Below are 18969 nucleotides of genomic sequence, written 5' to 3'. Positions count from 1 at the left end.
GGTGGGCTGGCTGGGACCGCGAGCTGCGCCTCCGCCCCTTATATCCTGGGCCTGCGCTGCCGCCCCGCCTCTTTCCTCCTTCCCTGGGGAAAGCCTTGAGATCCTATACCTCCCCCCACCCGGGGGGTTGGTGGTGGTGGCCCCCAGAGGGACCACCTGCTGGGGCGGGCCAGACCTGAGCCTGGCAGGGAGGAGACCCGCCAAGCTGGAGGCGCTGTGAGGTCAGGGACTGTCCTGGTTGCCCCCTCCGGGCACCCTGGCACTCGGCTACCGTAGCTACTAAGGGCCTTGTGAGGCACAGCAAACACGTCCCGGCAACTCTCAGGTCAGAACTGTGGCTTCCTTGCTCCGCCTTACCTCGGATCCCTGCCCTGACACAGGCTGCACATGGAGGTCTGGCTCAGTAGGACCAGGTAGGGACTCGTGGTGGGTGCGGGAGGCTCTCCCCTCGCTGACCTGGGAGGCTCCCACCGAGCTGGCCAGGTGCAGCCTTCCAGGACACCGCCCAAATGGCCTCCAGGCGCATCCTGGCCTTATCTGGCAAGGCCTGTCCAGAGGGCTAGCCTCTGGGAAATTTCTGGGTACTGGGAGTTGCTGGATCCGTGAAGGTCAGCTCCAGAGGAAGGCCCCCCGGGGACCCGCTCCAGACAGGGATGGAAGGGCTCTCCTGGAGAAGACAAAGGGCAGGAGTGCCCAGGATGAAGGACAGACTTTCTCAGCAGAAAAGGGAGGTGTGCGGCAGAAGCTGGAGCCCGGGGCAGAGCTAACAGGGGGATCCTGGCTGCCCGCCCTCGGAGCACCTGTGGTGGCATCAGGCTCTTCCCTTTGCAGGCACCCATCCATCCCCCCAGGGATTTCGGGAGAAAGGTGTCGCCTGTGGTGTCCGTGCCCAGCAGGAAACCTGGGTTTCAGCTCAGCACTCTCATCTCCCTTCCTCTGAGCCCTGCTTTCTTCAGCTGCACGGAACTGACCCTTGTCTGGCCTCCCTGCCCGATGCAGTCAGGCCCGAGCTGGGATTACCTTTAAAGAAATAGAAATCCCTGCCCCTTGTCCGGCCCCAGCTGTTTCCCTCAACCCAGGAGGGCTCCTCCTTCCCTTTCCCTTTCTTAGCTTTGCCGGGCACATGAGCGGCTGGCTGGCGTTTCCTGAAATGCTGTGCGCCAGGCCCACCTCAGCTCCGAACACAGGACGCTTCAGCTCCGAAGAACCACAGACTCAGCCCAGAGCAGGTGCAGACAGTGGAAGAAGGCCCAACAGGCTCAGTCAGGAGCTCCAGACTTGGGGGGTGGGTGTGAGGTGGGGGTGGGGCCGGCCCACACCCAGCAGGAAGGGGCCTCACCTAGGAGAAACCTGGGCTGCAGCCCCACCCCGGCCATGGGACCTGGACAGGGGGCTCAGGGGGCAGATTTTTAGTTCCTTCAAGTGGGGACTGCCTTGTTCGTCGTGTTTCCCCCACAGTACACGTTTGTTTGGACCCCAAAAATCTTAGCTAAGTAAATAAATCAGTGAACGGCACTGTGTCTGGACCTGCCTGGAGAGAAGTATCACTTCGGCTGTTGAACTATTGATTCCTGAGTCCCAATCCTGACCTCTAGACTCAGAATTTCGAGAAAGGGCTTGGTTATCTGCATATTTGACAAGCACCCCGTGGTCCTTACCAGACAACTTGGAGTAAACCTGGGGGGGGCTGAGGTTCTAGTCGCAGTTTGGAACCCACCCCTCTGCATCCAGGTTCCTCATCTGTAAAACATTACTGGGGATCCCTCCTTCCCTAGAATAAAGGAAGCGAATGGTAAAGTGCTTCGCCAGCTCTAAAACTTGGCGTGTATGGAAAGCTTCTGAACGTGGATATCATTATGCGCGCTCCATGGTTCTCGGTCAGCCTCCCCAGAGTGGGGCTTGCTGGTTCGGGATGCTGGTTCCCCAGAGGCAGAGATACCCTCACCCAGGTTACGAATCTATTAATAAAAAATGGACAGCTTGTGGTTAGTGCAATGGGAGCCCTGACAAGGACATAGAAGCCAAGAACGGCAACACAGGGGAGGGGCGTATAGCTAGACAGAGGTACAGGAGTCAGCCTCCCCAACCCGGATCTTCCCACGTCCCATGTGACCTAGAATCCTGGTGGTCCCCATGGAAACAGAGACGCTCAGCCCAGAGCGGTCTTACCCACCGAGATGCGGAAAGGAACAATGAAGAAGGTCGATTACTTCTCCAAGCGGACCAGAAGCTTCTTGAAATTAAGAAGAAAGGCGTATTCCTCCTGTGTCGCTTGCACTATGATGTGACATCTAGAAGGTGCTTAATCCATGTTTTAGCTAAAAGGAGCGATTATGACAATCGCCAGCACTTCTTGAGTCCATCATGCTGTTGGCCCTCTGCAGTGATTTTTACCATCAGGCCCACGTCAGAGATGAGAAGCCAGAGGCTCAGAAGAAACAAGGTGATTTGCTCAAGGCCCCAGACTCAGGTGGGAAGAGCCACCACGTGAAGGGCAGGTGAGCTTGTGACCCAGAGCTGTGCCTTGAGCTCCGTTGCTTTTCCCACAGGTGAGAGGGCGGAAGTGTGCCTTGTGCTGAGACTTAGGAACTCTCCAAGTCGTGCCTCTCCTGGGGCCTGGGAGCTGCAGACAGAGCTCATTTCTGATGTGTATTGGCCCAGAACCACGCGGGGGCCTGGAAGTGCTCTCCGACCAGTACGAGCAACTGTCAAAGCCCATCCATCACTGGCCTTTCTGCAGCCCCAGAGGCCTACGAGAAATCAAACCTCAGTCAGCTCTGTAGGACAAAGGCTGATGGTCCTCCCGCTCGTTTTTGAAGGGTATTTGCTCATCCAGGATCTGTTTCCTGCAAGAAGAACCACAAGTTCCCTCCTCCTAGGTGGGGAATGACACCTTCTTGCTTCCCCTGCCCCAGACGGACTGACCAACAGATTACCTGACCTGGGAGATAACCTTTCAGGGCCATCCCAGCTGGCCGGAGGGTGGGGAGCAAAGTCCCTCGAAGTTCTTGAATGCTTTCCATCAGACCGTCGCAGACCCTCTCTTGACACGAGCAGCGGCAGGCGGCATGGTGAAATGCTGGAGCCGTGAGGTCAGGCTGCCAGGACGCAGGGTCAGGATCCTTCTCTGTCACTACCTGGGCGCCTTAGACCAGCCACTTACCATCTTGAAGCTTCTGCTTCCTCAGCTGTAAAACGGAGGTAAAGGATAGTGTCTGTGCGCGAGGAATGCTGTGAGTAGGAAATGGAGGTGTGTGTCAAGCGCATAGGACACGTAGCATCTGATCATTTGTATATTCGGTCATCGAACAGACCTGCTTTTCTACAAAGGTCAACAGCAGGTCAACGGCAAGAGCTCTATTCTCCCGGGCCAGGCAGGAAGACAGCGCAGTTCTGCACACATTTAATGCGTATCTTTTCTATGTCAGTGTGACCTAGCTGTCCTCACTTTCCCAGCACACCTCTGTGCTCCTTCTTCTATGGACGTGTTCCCATCGTATCCCCTGGTGAACTGCGACTCCACTATCGAGACACAGCTTGAAAGACCTATCACCAGCTCCCCAACAACTTGGCGAGGACTCTTCTAAGGACAGCACGATGGAGCCGTTGTCCAAACTGTCTTCAGTGCCCGCCATTGGACTGTGAGATCCCAAGAAGCAGAGATGGCCTCTGATTTATTTCTTCTGAAGCCCTAGCCCCTGGTTTATAACTGACGATTGCTTGCTGTGGTCTTAACTTAGATGAATGAATCCAGTTCTAGAAATGGTAGAGGGGCGGCTGGGTGTCTCAGTTGGTGAAGCGTCTGCCTTCAGCTCAGGTCACGATCTCAGGGTCCTGGGATCGAGCCCCACACTGCATTGCATTGGGCTCCCTGCTCAGCGGGGAGTTTGCTTCTCCCTCTGCCTCTGCCCGTCCTCCTGGCTTGTGCTCTCTCACGCTGTCTCTCAAATGAGTAAATAAAAACTTTAAAAAATAAAGAAAAAAAAAGGGAATGGTAGAGGTGTTCTAAGCACAGGCTCCCGGCTTCTGCTTTCGGTATTTGTCCACTCTTTCTGTCCGACCCTGCTGATCTTGGAGGCCAGCACCCAGAGCTGGGAGGTACCATCTCGGCACCTCCGTGGAGCACATGTGGCTCTCTGTGACCTGGAGAGAGAGAGAGCCAGCTGTCCCCGTTATGATGCCCTTGTACTCCAATGTCCTCCAGCCCCATGGAAACACCTGCCCTTCCCCCAAAGTTCTAAGCCGTTCTTCCTCTGTCCAGGGTAATTCTGCCCCCTCTACATCCCCACAAGACACTCCGATTTATTCCCTTGTCCAGCTCGAGGGTCTCCTCTCCCACAAAGCCTTCCTACGTGGTCTCTCTCCCCCTGCAGGCTCTGAGCCAAGCCGCTCTTTGCTGAGGGCCGAGGTCCTCAAGCCGTCGGGAGTCCTCCACCAGCGAGCCTGCCGCCTGCCTTGCTTCGCATTCTTCGGTGTTCATCAGACGGCTTGGCCCTCCGTAAGTGGAGGTTGTAAACCATGCCTGCAGCCAGCCTTGGCTTATAGCAGTGTTTGGTCTACCCCCAGCAATGTTTTGAAAGGTTTTCATTTAAATCATTAACACTAAAAATATTCTAGATTTTGAATAAAATAGTTTTGCTTTTTAAAAAAGTAATCTCTACCCCCAACACGGGGCTCAAACTCATGACCCTGAGGTCAGGAATTGCATGCTCTACTGACTGAGCCAGCCAGGCGCCCCTGAATAAAATGGTTTTATTTCATCATTTGAGAAACGGAAAGGTCTTGGCCCTCATTTCGACATGGCCAGTGCTCCCTAAAGCTGAGTGGTAGCTGCTTTCTTTCTGGCAGGCTCTGTCCTCTCCAGTGCGCCGGGGTCTGCACCACTCCTTAACTTATCGCACCCATTTGCCTGGCCCCCGAGGCAATGAGTGTGAGACGCGTGCTGTATGTTGGATGAGAGAAAGACACTCCGGGAGCAGTTAGGAGCAGAGACTCGGGAGTATTCCTCTCCACGGGGACTAACTCACAGATTGTGGGTACCTGGCCCAGGCTGCATGATCTGTAAATCATCTATTATTTAGTAAGTGCTTACCACGATGTGTTTGCATTATCTAATTCACCCCTCCTATCCCTAGGAAGCGGATTGGATATTTACTCCCATTTTACAGGTGAAGAAACTGTGGCTCAGAGCTTGCTCAAGGTGGAACCCCTCGCAAGTGGTCAAGCGGTGATGGACCCCACGTTATTCTGACTTTGGAAGTGAGACTGGATACGACCAGGTCCCAGCCTAGTCATTTATTCCCGCCCTCGCGCAGAAAAGCCTTTCTCCGCTTTCCCCATCTCAGTCGGCCTTCTGCGCTCTTATCACTTCACCATGCTTTTTTCTTCCATGGTCAGAAATTAACTTGTTGTGCTCAGTCCTGTTCAGTTTTTGTCTCCTCCCTCCCCCAGCACTGGGCTTTAAGCCAGATTCCCTGTCTGTTCAGTTCACCACTGAACCTCCAGTGGTTAGCACGGACCTGGACACATACAAGTGCTCAGTACGTATTTATTGAATAAATACACTTAACGCAGTCCCTGGACTGGGGAACACAGAGGTAAGAAGACAAGGGCAGGGAGATCCAGTGGCCACCAAAAGGACGTAAGCCCCACAGGTCACCAGCTTCCTCTGATTTCAAGTCCTTCTACTTCACTGTCCTGAGCACATGGGGAATGGGTACACAGTAGATGCTCAATAAATGCTTAGCACACCTGTCTTAGCATGCTGATGTCTTAACATCAGCGAGAGAGTGCCTCCTTAGTGCTCCTGGCTCCGCAGGACTGGCATTCTTGTTAGGGAGCCATCTATGCCACCCTCTTGCCTCCGTTCCCGCTCCGGGTCCTTGCAGGAGCCGTGTGACCTGAGCAGGGCTAGCCTCACCCTTGGAGAGGGGGACTAGCCTGCGATGGTGGAACCGGTAGGGGCCAGGCCTGTGTGACTGAGAACCTGACGCTCCCTCCAGCTCGGGCTCTCCTTCCCAGCCCTTCCTGGGTAGAGCCCAGGCTTCTCTTGTGCTTCCCACAGGGTCAGGAGGTGAAGCCCCAGCCCGCCCTGGGAAACAAACAGAGACCACCAAGAGAATCCCTCTCCTCCCACTGGGAAGCTTCTCAGAGGTTCCCACAGCCCCGCCAGCCACCTCCTGCTTCCCACCTCCCCATTTCCTTCCACCAAGACTCACTGGTGCTGAAGGTGAGCTGGAGTTTGGTGATGCAGCCAAGCCTGGGCTTGTGCGTGTGTGTGTGTGCATGTGTGTGTGTGTATGCGTGTGTGTGTGTGCATGTGTGTGTGTGCGTGTGTGTGCGTGCGTGTGTGTGTGCATGTGTGTGTGTGCATGCGTGTGTGTGTGTGTGCATGTGTGTGTGTGCATGCGTGCGTGGGGGGAGCAGGGGAAAGAATCAGAACTAAGGGCAAACACTCCAGGGAACATGTTCTGTGGGAATGACGTGGGCTTTAGGGAGTGCCGCCCCTGTGCCAGGTACTGGCTATGCCAAGAGATTTACATGCATTGTGACTTGGTGTCTCCTGAACGTCCGTGACCACGGTAATCCCCTGGAGGCACTTATTAAAGATAAAGGGAGCCCCCCAAGTCAGGGTGCACTTTTAGTGCCCTTCGAAATGTTATCCATGTCAAAAGTACCAAGGATAGAAACTTACAAAAAACACCCTTTGACAGTACAATTATATAAACTCCCTTTGTACTTATTTAGTTTGTGAATTTTTAATAAGACATTTTTAATTAAGGTTTTTTTTGGTTCCAGTCGACCTTTGCTGTCTTCCAAAAAACATTAAATGAAAAGTTCATTATTTGAAATTCAAAAAACTCGAGCACCCATTTGTGGGTGACTGGACCCAGAAACTGCAGTGTATCTGAACATTGGAATGCTGCTTGACAATTAACTGTTGATAGACGCAACGAGGATAAACCTCAAAATAACGATGCCGTGTTAAGGAAGCCAGACAAAAGATAGGATATACTGTCTGATTGCGTTTCTACAAATTTTAGAAAACGCAGACTAATGATTGCAGATAAGCAGTGCAGAATGTGGCTCAGTGGTTGTCTGGGAGGAGAAGGGAGACGGAGAAGTTACAAAGGGGCACAAGGAGAGTTTTGGGAGCGATAAGTACATTTATTGTCTCGATTGTAGCAACGGCTGCAGAGTATGTCAGAGCTTGCTGAAAGGCACGCTTCAGGTATTTGCAGCCGATGTGTGTCAATGACACCTTACTGAAGTTGTAACAGTGGGGGCACCGGGCTGGCTCACTTGGTAGAGTGTGGGACTCTTGATCTCAGGGTTGTAAGCTCAAGCCCCACGTTGGGTATAGCAATTACTTAAAAAAATAAGATCTTTTAAAAAAATAAGAAAATAAATTTGTCACAATGAGTGTAACTATAATAAATCTTTGAAATATAAAAATTGTTATTCAAAATCCATAAAACTAAGTAAGCATTGAAGAAATTTAAGCGGGCTCCTGGGTGGATCAGCTGGTTAAGCGTCCGACTCTTGATTTCAGCTCAGGTCATGATCTCGGGGTCGTGAGACTGAGCCCCACATTGGACTCCGAGCTCAGCAGGGAGTCTGCTTGAGATTCTGTCCCCCTCCCTCTACCCCTCCCTGCTCTCTCTCTAAAATAAATAAATAAATCTTAAAAAAAAAGAAATTTAGATAATTAAGCTTCTCTTCTTTGCATATTTGTAGCATTTATAGTTCTGAAATAGAAATCCACTCAACGGACTAGAGTGCCAAGGTTTCAACTGCACTAAAATTTGGAATACCAACGCCTTTTAGGTCTGTAGACTCGCTGGAGGAGTCCTATTAATTACGGTGGAAAAGGGCATAATTTCTTTCGTTTTCTCTCTCTCCTGTCTTTCCACAAACCCACGAGGTAGGTGCTTCTGTCAGCTTTGTTCCATAGCAGAGGTGTTCGAGGCTCAGAGGGGCTGGGTGAATTGCCCCAGGTCATGCAGGGCAGTGCTAGAATCTGGGCCCCAGGCGGTCTGACTCCAAAACCTACACTTGGGGTAACTCAGGCAGGGTGGGGGGACTTGTGTTTCCACCAAGCCCTGTGCCCTGTTAGCTGCTGACCACAGGGCTGGCAGGATCCCAGGCTGGGGCATTCCCCACTCACATCAAAGGGCCCCAGGCTTCAAAGGCAGGTTAAAGGGAGACGCACCAACCTGGCTGTGTATGCAGGAAAGCCCAGGAGAGCTAATACGATTAACCAGAGACCCAATGGGGCAGGAAGAGTCTTCACGGAGCAGATAATTCAATGCAAGGAACTTGAATACGTTCTCACCCACCCCCCACCCTCAGCATCTTTCATTCGACGGCTGCTAACAGACAGTGTAGACACCTGGGGATTAAGGTGAGGTAGGGGCTGTGCCAAATGCATGTTCATCCCATAGACAGAAAAATACATCAGAAACCAGTTGTCACCAGTTTTTTGCCAGGCACAGTGCTGAGTGCTTTGGACACAGGCCTCATGCACAACTCCCTTCACATTGCATTCTATGGGTATAATTGTTCCCATTTTACTGATGGGAAAGCTGAGGCTCGGATTGCTTAAATGCTTGCCCAAGCTCTAGGCAGCTGAGCTAGAATTGGACCCCAGGTCCATTTTGACTCTAATCCTCATTCTCCATCCGGTCGTTTCTAAGGGGACAAACAGCTAAGACCACAGGGAGCTCTCCGGTGTTTCCTTCACTCTGGTGTGAGGGTGGCAGGCACAGGAGGTCGTGGGACTATGCCTGTTGCCCACCTATCACATTTGCATCTTTGGGGCACAGGGACCGGGTAATCCAGGGCTGAGATCATGTCCCCAGGATTTGAGATGTTATATATCTAGAAGACCCCCCCATACCCCCACCTTCTCCCGCGGCTCCCATATCCATCCCCCACTCCCCAATCACTCCCTTGACAGCTGACACTCAGAGCCAGGGGACCGGGGTTATGAGGTGTGAGAAAGGCCACACCGGCTTCCCTCCAGTCCCTGGCCCAGCTCCTACTCCTGGCTCGCAGCACCCTTGCGCTCCCCTCTCCCACCTCATCCCTCAGCTCCCCTAGGGCCTCCCTGTGGGCTGTACCCCCCAAACGCTGTTTTTCCCCCACTGGTAAGAATTAAGATCACAGGGCCCTTTTTCTACCTGTACCTGCCTCAGGTCCTGTGCTGCCCTCGCAGAGCTAGAAGGACTGGTAATAGAAACTGACAGGGCCCTGCCCTGCTGTGGCATCCAGCCAAGAACCCCCCCCCCCCCCGCCCCAGGTCAGGGGAGGCGGGAGGGGGAGAGGGCATTGGTTTGAATTACTACCAATTAGACTTGTAGTATATTGGGGGGAGGTGAAGGGAGTTGGGACACCTAGGATCTCCTCTCAGCTCGATCCAGACCAGCATGTGACCTTGGCCAGGGCACATGGCCTCGGCGAGTCTGTTTCCGCACTTGGCATGCTTCCAGGGCCCTTACATCATGCCCCCTCTGACCCACCTCCTCTTGCACTACGAGCTTCCAAGGAGCAGAAGTCTCCTCTTGACCCCTGCACTCAGTGCCCTGTGCGCTGGCACAGCCTGGGCGCCCCAAGATTGCGGACCCAGCAGGACAGGAGCTGAGCCTGCGCTGCACCCCACGGCCCCGCCTCCACGGGAAAGCAGGCAGAGCGGCTGGGGGGCGGACTGCGAGGGGACAGGAGGTGAGTGTCTCGGGGCCAAGAGGGCGGGAGCTCCCCCTCCCCAAGCCCTGGCTTGAGCGAGCTGCCCAGTTGCCTCAGTCCTGTCTGCTGCGCCCCTGACTTGCCGCCGCCCCGTGGGCATCTCCCCAGCGCTGAGGGTCGCACCACCGCCATGGGGTCCTGCACTTGAGCCCTGCCAAAAAGGGGCACTCCGAGGTGAGCCCCCACCTGGGCAGCAGGGTGGTCCAGGGCTCTGGGGGCAGCTGGATATGTCCCCCTCCCACCTGCTCCATCCCCCACACTGGGCCTCTGTCCAATAGCCTGATTCTCCTGCTGCCAGCCGGCCTGGAGGGGTGGCATGGGCCTGCTCTGTAAACCGGGAGTAAAGATAAAGTCATAGTTCAGGGCCATCTGCAGAGGCTCCCGGAGGTGCCAGGCTAGCTCTGGGGTGGGGGTACTACAGGCGGGGTGGGTCACGCACATACCACCACCCCCTTTTTGTCCTCCTCTGTGTTTCCTGCCCCCGGGCTGCTGCGCCTGGGCTCACTGAGAGCAGGGCTGTCCCCACACCCTCTAGCCCCAGGGGAGCCCAGGCTACACTAGCAGCTGCCGCAGTGTGCGGCACCTGCACCCGAGCCAGCCCCGCGGGCAGTGCTGTGCACACTTGCCTCATTTGGTGCTCGCAGCTCTACAGAGAGGGCACTGAGAGGCCCTGTCCCTTGCTTGAGGTCATGGCAACCCAGGTGAAGTTACCCTGAAGCTAATGAGGTGTAAGTTTCAGACCCTTCCAGGCCCCCCACCCTATTTTGTGTTTGTATGTTTGTATTTTCTTTTAACGGCTCCCTCCCCCAACAGCGTGAGTCTCAGGCCCCACAACAAGTGATCTCTCTTGGGTTCCTCCTCTGTCTGCTGTCCTCTGCCACGCTGCCCAGGTGTGTGTGTGTGTGCACATGCGTGCAAACCTGGCAGGGAGGGAAGGGCACCCAGACCTGGTCAAGGGGCTTCCATGACCACACTATGATTCTTGGCTTCCCGGTACTCCATACAGCCTGGCACCACCCCCCCATCACCCACCCCCTTTGCCTGCTGTGGAAGGAGCCAGCTTGGGCAGAGCCCTCCTGTGACCTGGGGCCTCTCTGTGGGGCTCAGTTTCCCTCATCGGAAGAAGGGGTGGTCATTACAGGGGTGACTACAGAAACCAGGAGGAAAGGCTATGGAGCAGAAGAAAGGCTCTGGAAAGCTGCTGGATCCTGCAGACCAGCCAGTGTCCTCCATTTGCCTGCATGCCCCTGCTCCCGTCAGCCCACACACCACGGTGCCCCGACGCCCCCTCTTTACAGCTGCCCACCCCAGTTCCCTTCCAGCTGCTGCATCTTCTCCTCACAGCCAAGTTGCTGATGGGTTCTGCCTCCCCACAATCCCTGCCCCCCGGGTCACTCTTCACCCCCAAGAGTGCTGTCCCCATGCACTGTGCCTGGGTTGCGGGACACGCTGCCCAGGTTCTAGCCCTCCTTGACCTCACACCAGCCTTTGGCACAGCTGAAACACTTCCCTACCCTTTGGGTTTTGTGCCACCCAGCTTCCCTTCCACCTCCCTGGTGATTCCTGCTCAGTCCCTGTCCCCAGGCTTCCTCTACCCCACCCCTGCTCCGCTCTGATGGCTCGCCTCTCCTCCCACCTCTTGCTTCTCCTGGAGGCTTTAAAGCCCACCTGATACCCGTGGTGCCCTGCCCTTCTCTACCCCAGACCACTCCTCGGAGCCCAGGACCCTGATCCCCCGCCCACCTGCACATCTCGCCTGGGCTCCCTTGGGGCATCCTGAGCCCCTCCCCCCAATCCAAGACTGAGCTCTGCGTTCCTTCCCCACTGTTCCCACTTCACTCAAGCCCCTCCCTCGCCCCAGTTACTCCACCCTGATTCCTTCCACACCCCAGCATCCAATCCGATTCCAGCCCTGTTGGTTCTGCTTCCAAAATTGTCTCCAGAACCCTCTCTGCTGTCTGCTCCTCTCCATCTCCTCTGTCACCACCCTGGTCCCAGCCCCCGTCATCTCTCGCCTGGACAACTGCAGTGGCCTTCTTGCTGGTCTTCCTCCACTGCCCCCCGTAATCCACTCCTCTGGGGGGCTGCTGTCATAGAAGGGACTGCAGCACTTCCCTCATGAAGACCCTTGAGGATCAAATATGAGCTCCTGAAGCCCCTGCCCTGTGGGCCTCGTTGTTCTCTGGCTACACCAGCCTTCTCTCAGTTCCTGGGCTTTGATGAGCTTCTTCCCACCCCAGGGCCTTTGTCCCTGCTGTGCCCTCTGCCCGCAATGCCCTTTCTCCCACTCTGCCTGGCAGACACCTCTTCGGCTTTCAAGTCTTTGCTTAAATATGACCTCCTTAGGGAGGCCTCCCCCCACAACCCTGTCCAAAGATGAACCCCCCCCACTCCTTCCAAACACCCCATATATTTCCTTCAGAGCACTTACAGTCAGCTCTAGTTTCGTCTTTACTCATGGAGCTACTGGTTTATGTCTGCCCTGCCACCAGACTGTAAGCGCCCCCAGGGCTGTTGGCTTTCCCGTCTGTTACTCTGCATGTCTACACTTAGCACGTGCTAAGCACACCGTGGGCACCCCGGAGCTACCTGTTGTGAGGGAGGGGAGGAGAGGCTGGCGGCCGAGGCGGTCCTGTCGCCATCTGGCCAGCAGGTGGCGTCCCAGGACAGAGCTTCACCGGCGCTCCCGTCCAGGACCGCTCACCGGGTCCCAGCGGCTGAAGTCTAAAAGGCGGGTATGGGAGCCCGCCTGCCCTCCGCACTAAGACCGGTGGCTTCGTGTCACGGTTATTTTTTAAAAGTTTTTTTTTTTTTTAAGATTTATTTATTTATTTGGGGGGGGCTGAGGGGAGAGAGGCAGAGGGAGAGGGGGAGAGAGAACCTCAAGCAGATTCCCCGCTGAGCGAGGAGCCTGACGCCAGCCCATCTCAACCCTGAGATGGAATCAAGAGCCGAGCGCCCAACTGACTGAGCCACCCAGGCGCCCCCCACCCCTCCTTTTTTCGCCTCGTGGTTATTTGTGCCAACATCTCCTGCAGAGCTCTAGTGGCAACTTAAGCCAGAGATTGGATCTAACCCTTTTTCCCCCTTGGTGACAGTACAGAGCTCCGGAACTAGTGACTAGTGGGAAACAAGGGGACTCCGTCTTATGGAGAGGCCGTCCTCCTGGTGGTTAATGTGAAGACTTCGGAGCCCAGTTGCCTGGGTTCTCATCCTGGCTCTGTGGCTGACTCCTTGTGAGATCTGGGGCAAGTCGGTTCACCAACCTGTGGCTGCTTTTCTGTAAAAGTGAGACTAGCGCTTGCCTCATAGGGTCACCGTGAGACCCGAATGAGGAAATATGTGGAAAGTATTTAGAGCCATGCCTGGTGTGGAATGATCGCTCAGTGAAGGACAGCTCAATGGAACGATTCCGGACCCCCTGCTGGAACCCCCAACTGCAGGTGTGGGAGGCACTGCCCACCGTGGCCTGGGCAGCCTCACGCACGCGCACACAGGGAAAAGTACAGCAACGGCACACAGCCCTCCCAGCCACAGCTCAGGCGGGCTGAGGTGCCTCCCTTTCCAGGACGGGGGAACCCAGCAGATGCCCTGTCACCCTCCTGGCACTGTGCCCCCTGCGCTCGGTGCCCCTGGCCTGACAGAACAGGTTGCCATGGCAGCGGGGGATGGGGCCTGCAGGGGGACAGTGGCTGGCCTTGGCCGAGCTCTCTGGCCTTTTAGAAGGGGCTGGCTTCCTGCCAAAGCACAGGCTCTCCTGCTGCCCAGACGTGCAGCTGGCTGGGGCAGCCATGGCCACACCCAGAGCCCACTCCAGTTCCCCCGCCCTGGGAACTGGGAGGCTGAGCCACCGCTCACCCTGGACGTTGCCCCAGCCCCGGGCACATGCCCCTTTTGCCCATTCCTCACACTCTACTAGAAAGGTCTGGTGGGAGCCTTTCTCCTCTGCTCCCTGGTGAACCCCTCAGGAGTTCGGGTTGTGCCCAGCACAGAGTGGCCTGTCTGGCATGTTTGTGGGATGGCTGAAGACCCAAACAAAGGAATTCCCTCTCACCACCTCGAAGAGAGTAACGTTGCGAGACATAGTCTGACCTGCTCTAGAGATGGCCTGTCCAACCCACAAAGATTTATGAAGTGGCTACTGCTGTATGCCAGCCTTTGCTCTGGGCGGAGTCCAGATGTGAACCCGGATGGACATGTCGCTGCTCTCGTGGACTGACATCCTTGGAGGGGGGACGACTCGCACATCGGACGGTGATGGGTGCCGTGCCGGGGATTATCCAGGGCTCGGCGACAGTGAGGGACTGAGCGGTGGCTTCACGTGGGGTGGCAGGGAAGGCCGCTCCAAGAAGACCACTTTTGAGCAAAGGCCTAATCAGAAGGAAGGAAGGCCAGGAGGAAGAGCATTCTAGGAAGAGGGACCAGCCAGCGCAAAGCCCCTGAGGAGGTCCCGTGCTTGGCCCGTTGCAAGAACTCAAACAAGTTAGGCTGGAACTCAGTGGGTGAAGGGGCTGAGGGAGTGAACACAGTCCCAAGCTGATGCGCTTCCACAGACGTGTGCGTCCCTGTAACCCCTTCCCGGAGCAACAAGTGGAACGTGCCCAGTGCCCCAGAAGGTTCCCTCAGCACCCCCCCCACCCCAGTCGTTGTTGCCCCTCACCCAGAGGTGACCACTCTCTGACCTCGACCATCACAGGCTAGTGTGGCCGGTCCTAGGACTTCAGTTCGGTGGAGGACGTCTTCTCTTCTGCCACCTTCTCCTCTGCTCCTGGCTCCTCTCACTCACGGAGTCTGTGGGATTCACGCAGGGCATTGTGCGGGTAGTTATTCATTTTAGTTGCTGGGGTATTCCATCATGAGAGGACACCACAAGTTGTTCATCTACTCTCCTCTGCGTGGATATTGGAGCTGTTCCCAGGACTTTCTCAGTTGGGGTTGGCACTGGGGTCTCCTGGCCTTCATTGGCCTGATCGGTGCCCTGTGCTCCAGGGCTGGTACCAGGGAGAAGGGAGGGGAGAGGTGGCTTTGGGAATTTAGGGCCACCACCGTGGGGCTGTGTGGGGTCCTCGCCTCCCACACCCTAGTCTTCCTTCCTCAGAGCTGGACCTTGGGACCTTGAGGAGGCATTTGGTCTGGGTGTGGGGTAGGTGACGATTTTCTCCATTCCGTGGGCTGTCCTTTTAAAAAAGTTGTGGCAAAATACACATAATATAACATGGATCGTTTCAACCACTTTTAAGTGTATGGGACAGTGGCAGCAAGTACGTCCGTACCGTGCAACCATCACCACCATCCATCCCCAGAACTTTCTCATTATCCCCCAATGGAACTCTCTACCCATTAAACACTGCCACGCAGAGGCTTTTGGAATAGTGGTTTTCCAAGGGGAGGCGGGAGGTGGCCTTCCCTGAGTAATCTGGGGGGAAGCCGAGAGGAAGTGAGAGAAGCTGGTACAAAGGGGTTTGCGGGGCAGCCAGGGCCCTGAGTGGAACACTCAGCATGCTCACCTCCAAGACCCTGCTGGGGTTTTCCTGACTCCCTGCACTGGGCTCTGGATTTCCTTCCTGCCCTCCCCAACCGCTCCTTCTCTCCCCCTACTGGCAGAGAGGGCATTTTAACCCCTTTGCTGCCTCGTGCCTCCAGCAGCTCAGCACTGCACCCCCACAGGCTGGGAGGTGGCTGGTGGCCCCAGAAGGAGATTTGTCTAGAGGTTTCTAAACGTCGAATGTCAGCTAGGTGTGAGGTCAGAGCCGGGAGACCAGCTTCCTGGGGGGTAGGAGGCGTGCTGAGTGGTGAGAGAAAGAAGGGCCTCATTCTCTTCTTGACCCCCTTGGGGAGGAGCCTCCTGGGGGGTCTGGAGGTACAAAAATAGCTAAGGTTTCTTCTGGCTCTGGAGGTTCCCACCAGCTTTGAAAGCCCTGGGGGTGTTAACAGCTGAAGACCCCCGGGGCTGGGGTATGAGATGGGTATTTCTCAAATATTTGAAAGAAAGAGGTACTTAGTAAAATGTGATCTGGTGGTCCCAGGGTGGGGGGAACAGGACCCGCTGAGGACCGAGGGGAGTGTCTGGGAAGTGGGTGTCAGATTCATGTTTGGAAAAAGAAGAAGGACATCCTGATGCCAGTCGCAGTTCTGCAGGGAACACTCCCTAGGGAGTGAGCTCACCGTCCCTGGGAGGATTACAGTCGGGTGGCAGTTTACTGGCTGGACACAGGGCTCTGGAGTGAGAGAGGGTTGGGGGCCATTGGGTGAGTTCCTCAACCTCTCTGTGCCTCTGTTTCTTCACAAAATAAGGATAGTAATGGGATATACTTTTCAAAAGTCAGGACGGAGGTCGTGGATATGAAGTTTGACACAGTGCGGAGCGCTTAGAAAGCACCCCGTGAAGGATGGGGTATCGTGGGGAGCATTCCTGGGTGAGGTGGGGGCTTCCGTTAAATCCTCACCAGGGATCCTTCTGCCCTGGTGTTCCATGGAGGGGAGCCATGGGGCTCATTCTGACAGAGTTCTGAGGTGTCTGAAGTTGGTCATCGGCCACCAGACAGGCAGCCTGTCCGCCTACTCACCACAGATGGGGTGTGAGGAGAGTGCCTCGTGTTTCTGTGTAAGACAAGAATTATTGATTCCATTTGACAGATGAGGCCAGAGAGGCCCCTTGACTTGCCCAGTGTGGACGTGGTGAGGCAGGAGCTGGGCCAGGGGCTTGGGTCTCCAGAAGCCTGGCCAGGGCCCTGAACACCCGACCCATCTGAGCAGGGCGCTTTGGCTTTCCGCGGACCTAGAGGGGTTGCCTGACTGTCTGGCTGGGAACAGGGCTGCGTGAGGGGCACCAGGCAAGGTTTTGAAGGAAGCTTCCTTCAGACCTCAAGTGTGGGGTTCTCTGTCTTTGTCCCAGGAGAAGCCCCCTGCCCAGGGCCTCTTGCAGATCTGCTGTCCTGGACAGAGCACAGCAGGGTTTGGCCTCAGGAGAGCCATCGTGAGATGAGTGACATCACCATCTGAGCCTCACTGCTTTGGGAGGTGGGAGTGGCAGCTGCGTCCCAGTTTGGCTGAGAATCACCGATGTGAGACATTCGAGAAAGCCCTTCATAACCCGAAAAGCATTTTCTAGACCTTGGCCCCAAGCTTGGCATATGGTAAGGACTCCGGATGACTTTCTTCCTTGTTTTCTCTGCCCGAATCACGTCTCGCAGTGGCGGCGGCTGCCGTGTGGTGGTTGCTGGGTGGGCCTGGCCAGTTCCCCACGAATTCGTGAGCTGCTAGTATATGCCTTGCCCTGGGCTGGAACACAGACGTGAACGCGGCCCATTCCCCCGCCCTCGGGAGCCCACCGCCTAGCGCTGGAAGGGACAGGCGAGCCATGACCCATGGGTCACGCCGGGGCTGGTGGCCTGGCAGAGTGCTGCTCTGAACTGCCTTCCAGAGAACTGGCTGTGGGAGGCAGTAAGCTGACTGCCCCCGGTGGCACACCTTCAGGGCCCGCTGCTGCATTCACAAGCAGGCCACCAGCTCCGGGGCTGCTCCCTGACCGTCGCTGAGCCCAGCTGAGACACTAGCTGGACCACACTTGCCAGAAGGAGGACTGCTTTACCGGGCGGTCTTTGCTCCGGCCACCCCTCGGCCTGGCCATGATGCATTCAGGCCTGTGCGGGGTCTTGGGCTCTTCCTTCCCACCTTCCGTCCTGCACCCCCCCCCTTCACAGGTATCAGGCCTGCAGGACACTCTGAATGCTCTCCCTCCTACTCCTGCCTCTCCACCCAGTCTTCCACAAGCATGGCCCCCGTAAGCCTCTTGCATGGCTAACTGCCTCGTGGTCTGCTTTCTAGTGGGTCATTACTGACGTCTGGTATAAAGTGGCACCCTCGCTTTGGATGGCAGGCCAGAGGGGGTCTCAGATGTCTCAGTCAGATTGCTGGAGCGCCGGGGCTGCCAGGTGTGGTGGGTAGAGAAAGGTGAGTTTTGAAGTCAGGCTGCTTGGTGTGAATCCCAGCTCTGCCCCCTTCCAGCTGTGTGCCCTGGGCAGCCTAGTTCACCTCCCCGAGCCTCAGTTTCCTCGTCTGCTAAAGGAGATGACTCCTGCCTCATGGGATGCAGGCAAGCCTTCAGTGAGTGCGTGTACACGGACTGTGACACAGAGGGAAGACTCAGTGTCTGTCCTTCTCTGTAGGAGGGACGACTGTGCAGAGGAGGGAGCAAGATGCCATTTCTGACTCTGCTGCGTCTAGCTCCAGAAAGCACCCTGGATTTGGGGGGGCTGCATGTGCTCCTCTGAGCCTTGGCCAGCACACTCTTTTTTTTTCCCCCCCAAGATTTTATTTATTTATTTAAGCGAGAGTAAGAAAGAATGAGCAAGAACATGAGCAGGTGTGGAGGGAGGACTCCCTGCTGAGCAGGGAGCCCCATGTGGGACTCGATCCCAGAACCCTGGGATCATGACCTGAACCGAAGGCAGACGCTTCACCGACCGAGCCACCCAGGCGCCCTGACCGGCATACTCTTAAAAGAGGAGTTGGCACCACCCGGCGCCCTATCAGCTGCAGGTGGGAATGTTGCATCGGTGCTGAGGGGTGGGGGAGGCCAGAATCCTAGCACAAGGGCAGGCGGCGGAGAGTTGGAATGGCCCATTGCCGCTGGAAGAGCGCCTCAGAGTTACTGGCCCAGTGGTTCCCAAACACCAGACAGGACTACAGCCTTAGAACCAGCCGGGGGCTTTCCCAGGCTCCGGGCCTGGAGATCCTAGCTTAGGACTGGAGTGGAGCCTAGGGGTCTGAGGTTGAACCGTTCTCTCTGGCGATTCAAATGCACATACGGGCAGGCCGGGGGAACAGCTGACCAGTCCTGGCCCGAGCTTTACCCCTGACTGCCAGGACAGTGAATGCCTGTCTCAGATGGCCTGCGGGGGGTGCCTGGACGGGCCTTCCAGGCCAGCCGAGCTTCGGCGGCCTCCGGTGTCCGACAATATGCGTGGTGTGCCATTATGCTTCTGAGTTTGTTTTGGAGAGGAACAGGCTCTCATGAGCTGGCCTGTTTCCCTGTGGCTTTGAGCTGCCCAGGCCCACTGCTGGGCATCTCCAAGACAGCAAAGGGAGAGGGGGGTGGTGTCTGTCCTTTCTGAGAGGCCTAGTTCTAGGCCATCAGGGACAAAGGAGGAGACTGGGTCAGGTAGTGAGTTCCTGGTCTCTGGGAACAGTCAAGGGGAGGCAGGGACCACTACCTTTGGGGAT

At 56.1% G+C, this 18969-nt stretch overlaps 1 protein-coding gene across 7 annotated transcripts in view; it reads left to right on the top strand.

Annotated features, from left to right (window-relative positions):
* The first annotated feature begins 9536 nt into the window (after positions 1 to 9536).
* The window catches only part of PALD1 (phosphatase domain containing paladin 1), an 89765-nt gene continuing 80332 nt past the window's right edge, over positions 9537 to 18969 (top strand). For 2 of the 7 annotated variants that reach the window (XM_057308590.1, XM_057308583.1), the window contains exons 1-2: positions 9582 to 9723; positions 16640 to 16880. The gene's annotated coding sequence lies outside the window, so the exon portion shown is untranslated. Of the gene's footprint in view, positions 9919 to 16639; positions 16881 to 18969 lie in introns of all 7 variants that reach the window. The other 5 variants (XM_057308584.1, XM_026504400.4, XM_057308586.1 and 2 more) reach the window with 5 other exon arrangements.

This window comes from Ursus arctos, unplaced genomic scaffold, assembly GCF_023065955.2.
Source record: "Ursus arctos isolate Adak ecotype North America unplaced genomic scaffold, UrsArc2.0 scaffold_7, whole genome shotgun sequence".
NCBI classification, from domain to species: domain Eukaryota; kingdom Metazoa; phylum Chordata; class Mammalia; order Carnivora; family Ursidae; genus Ursus; species Ursus arctos.
This window is presented reverse-complemented; position numbering and strand designations above follow the sequence as displayed.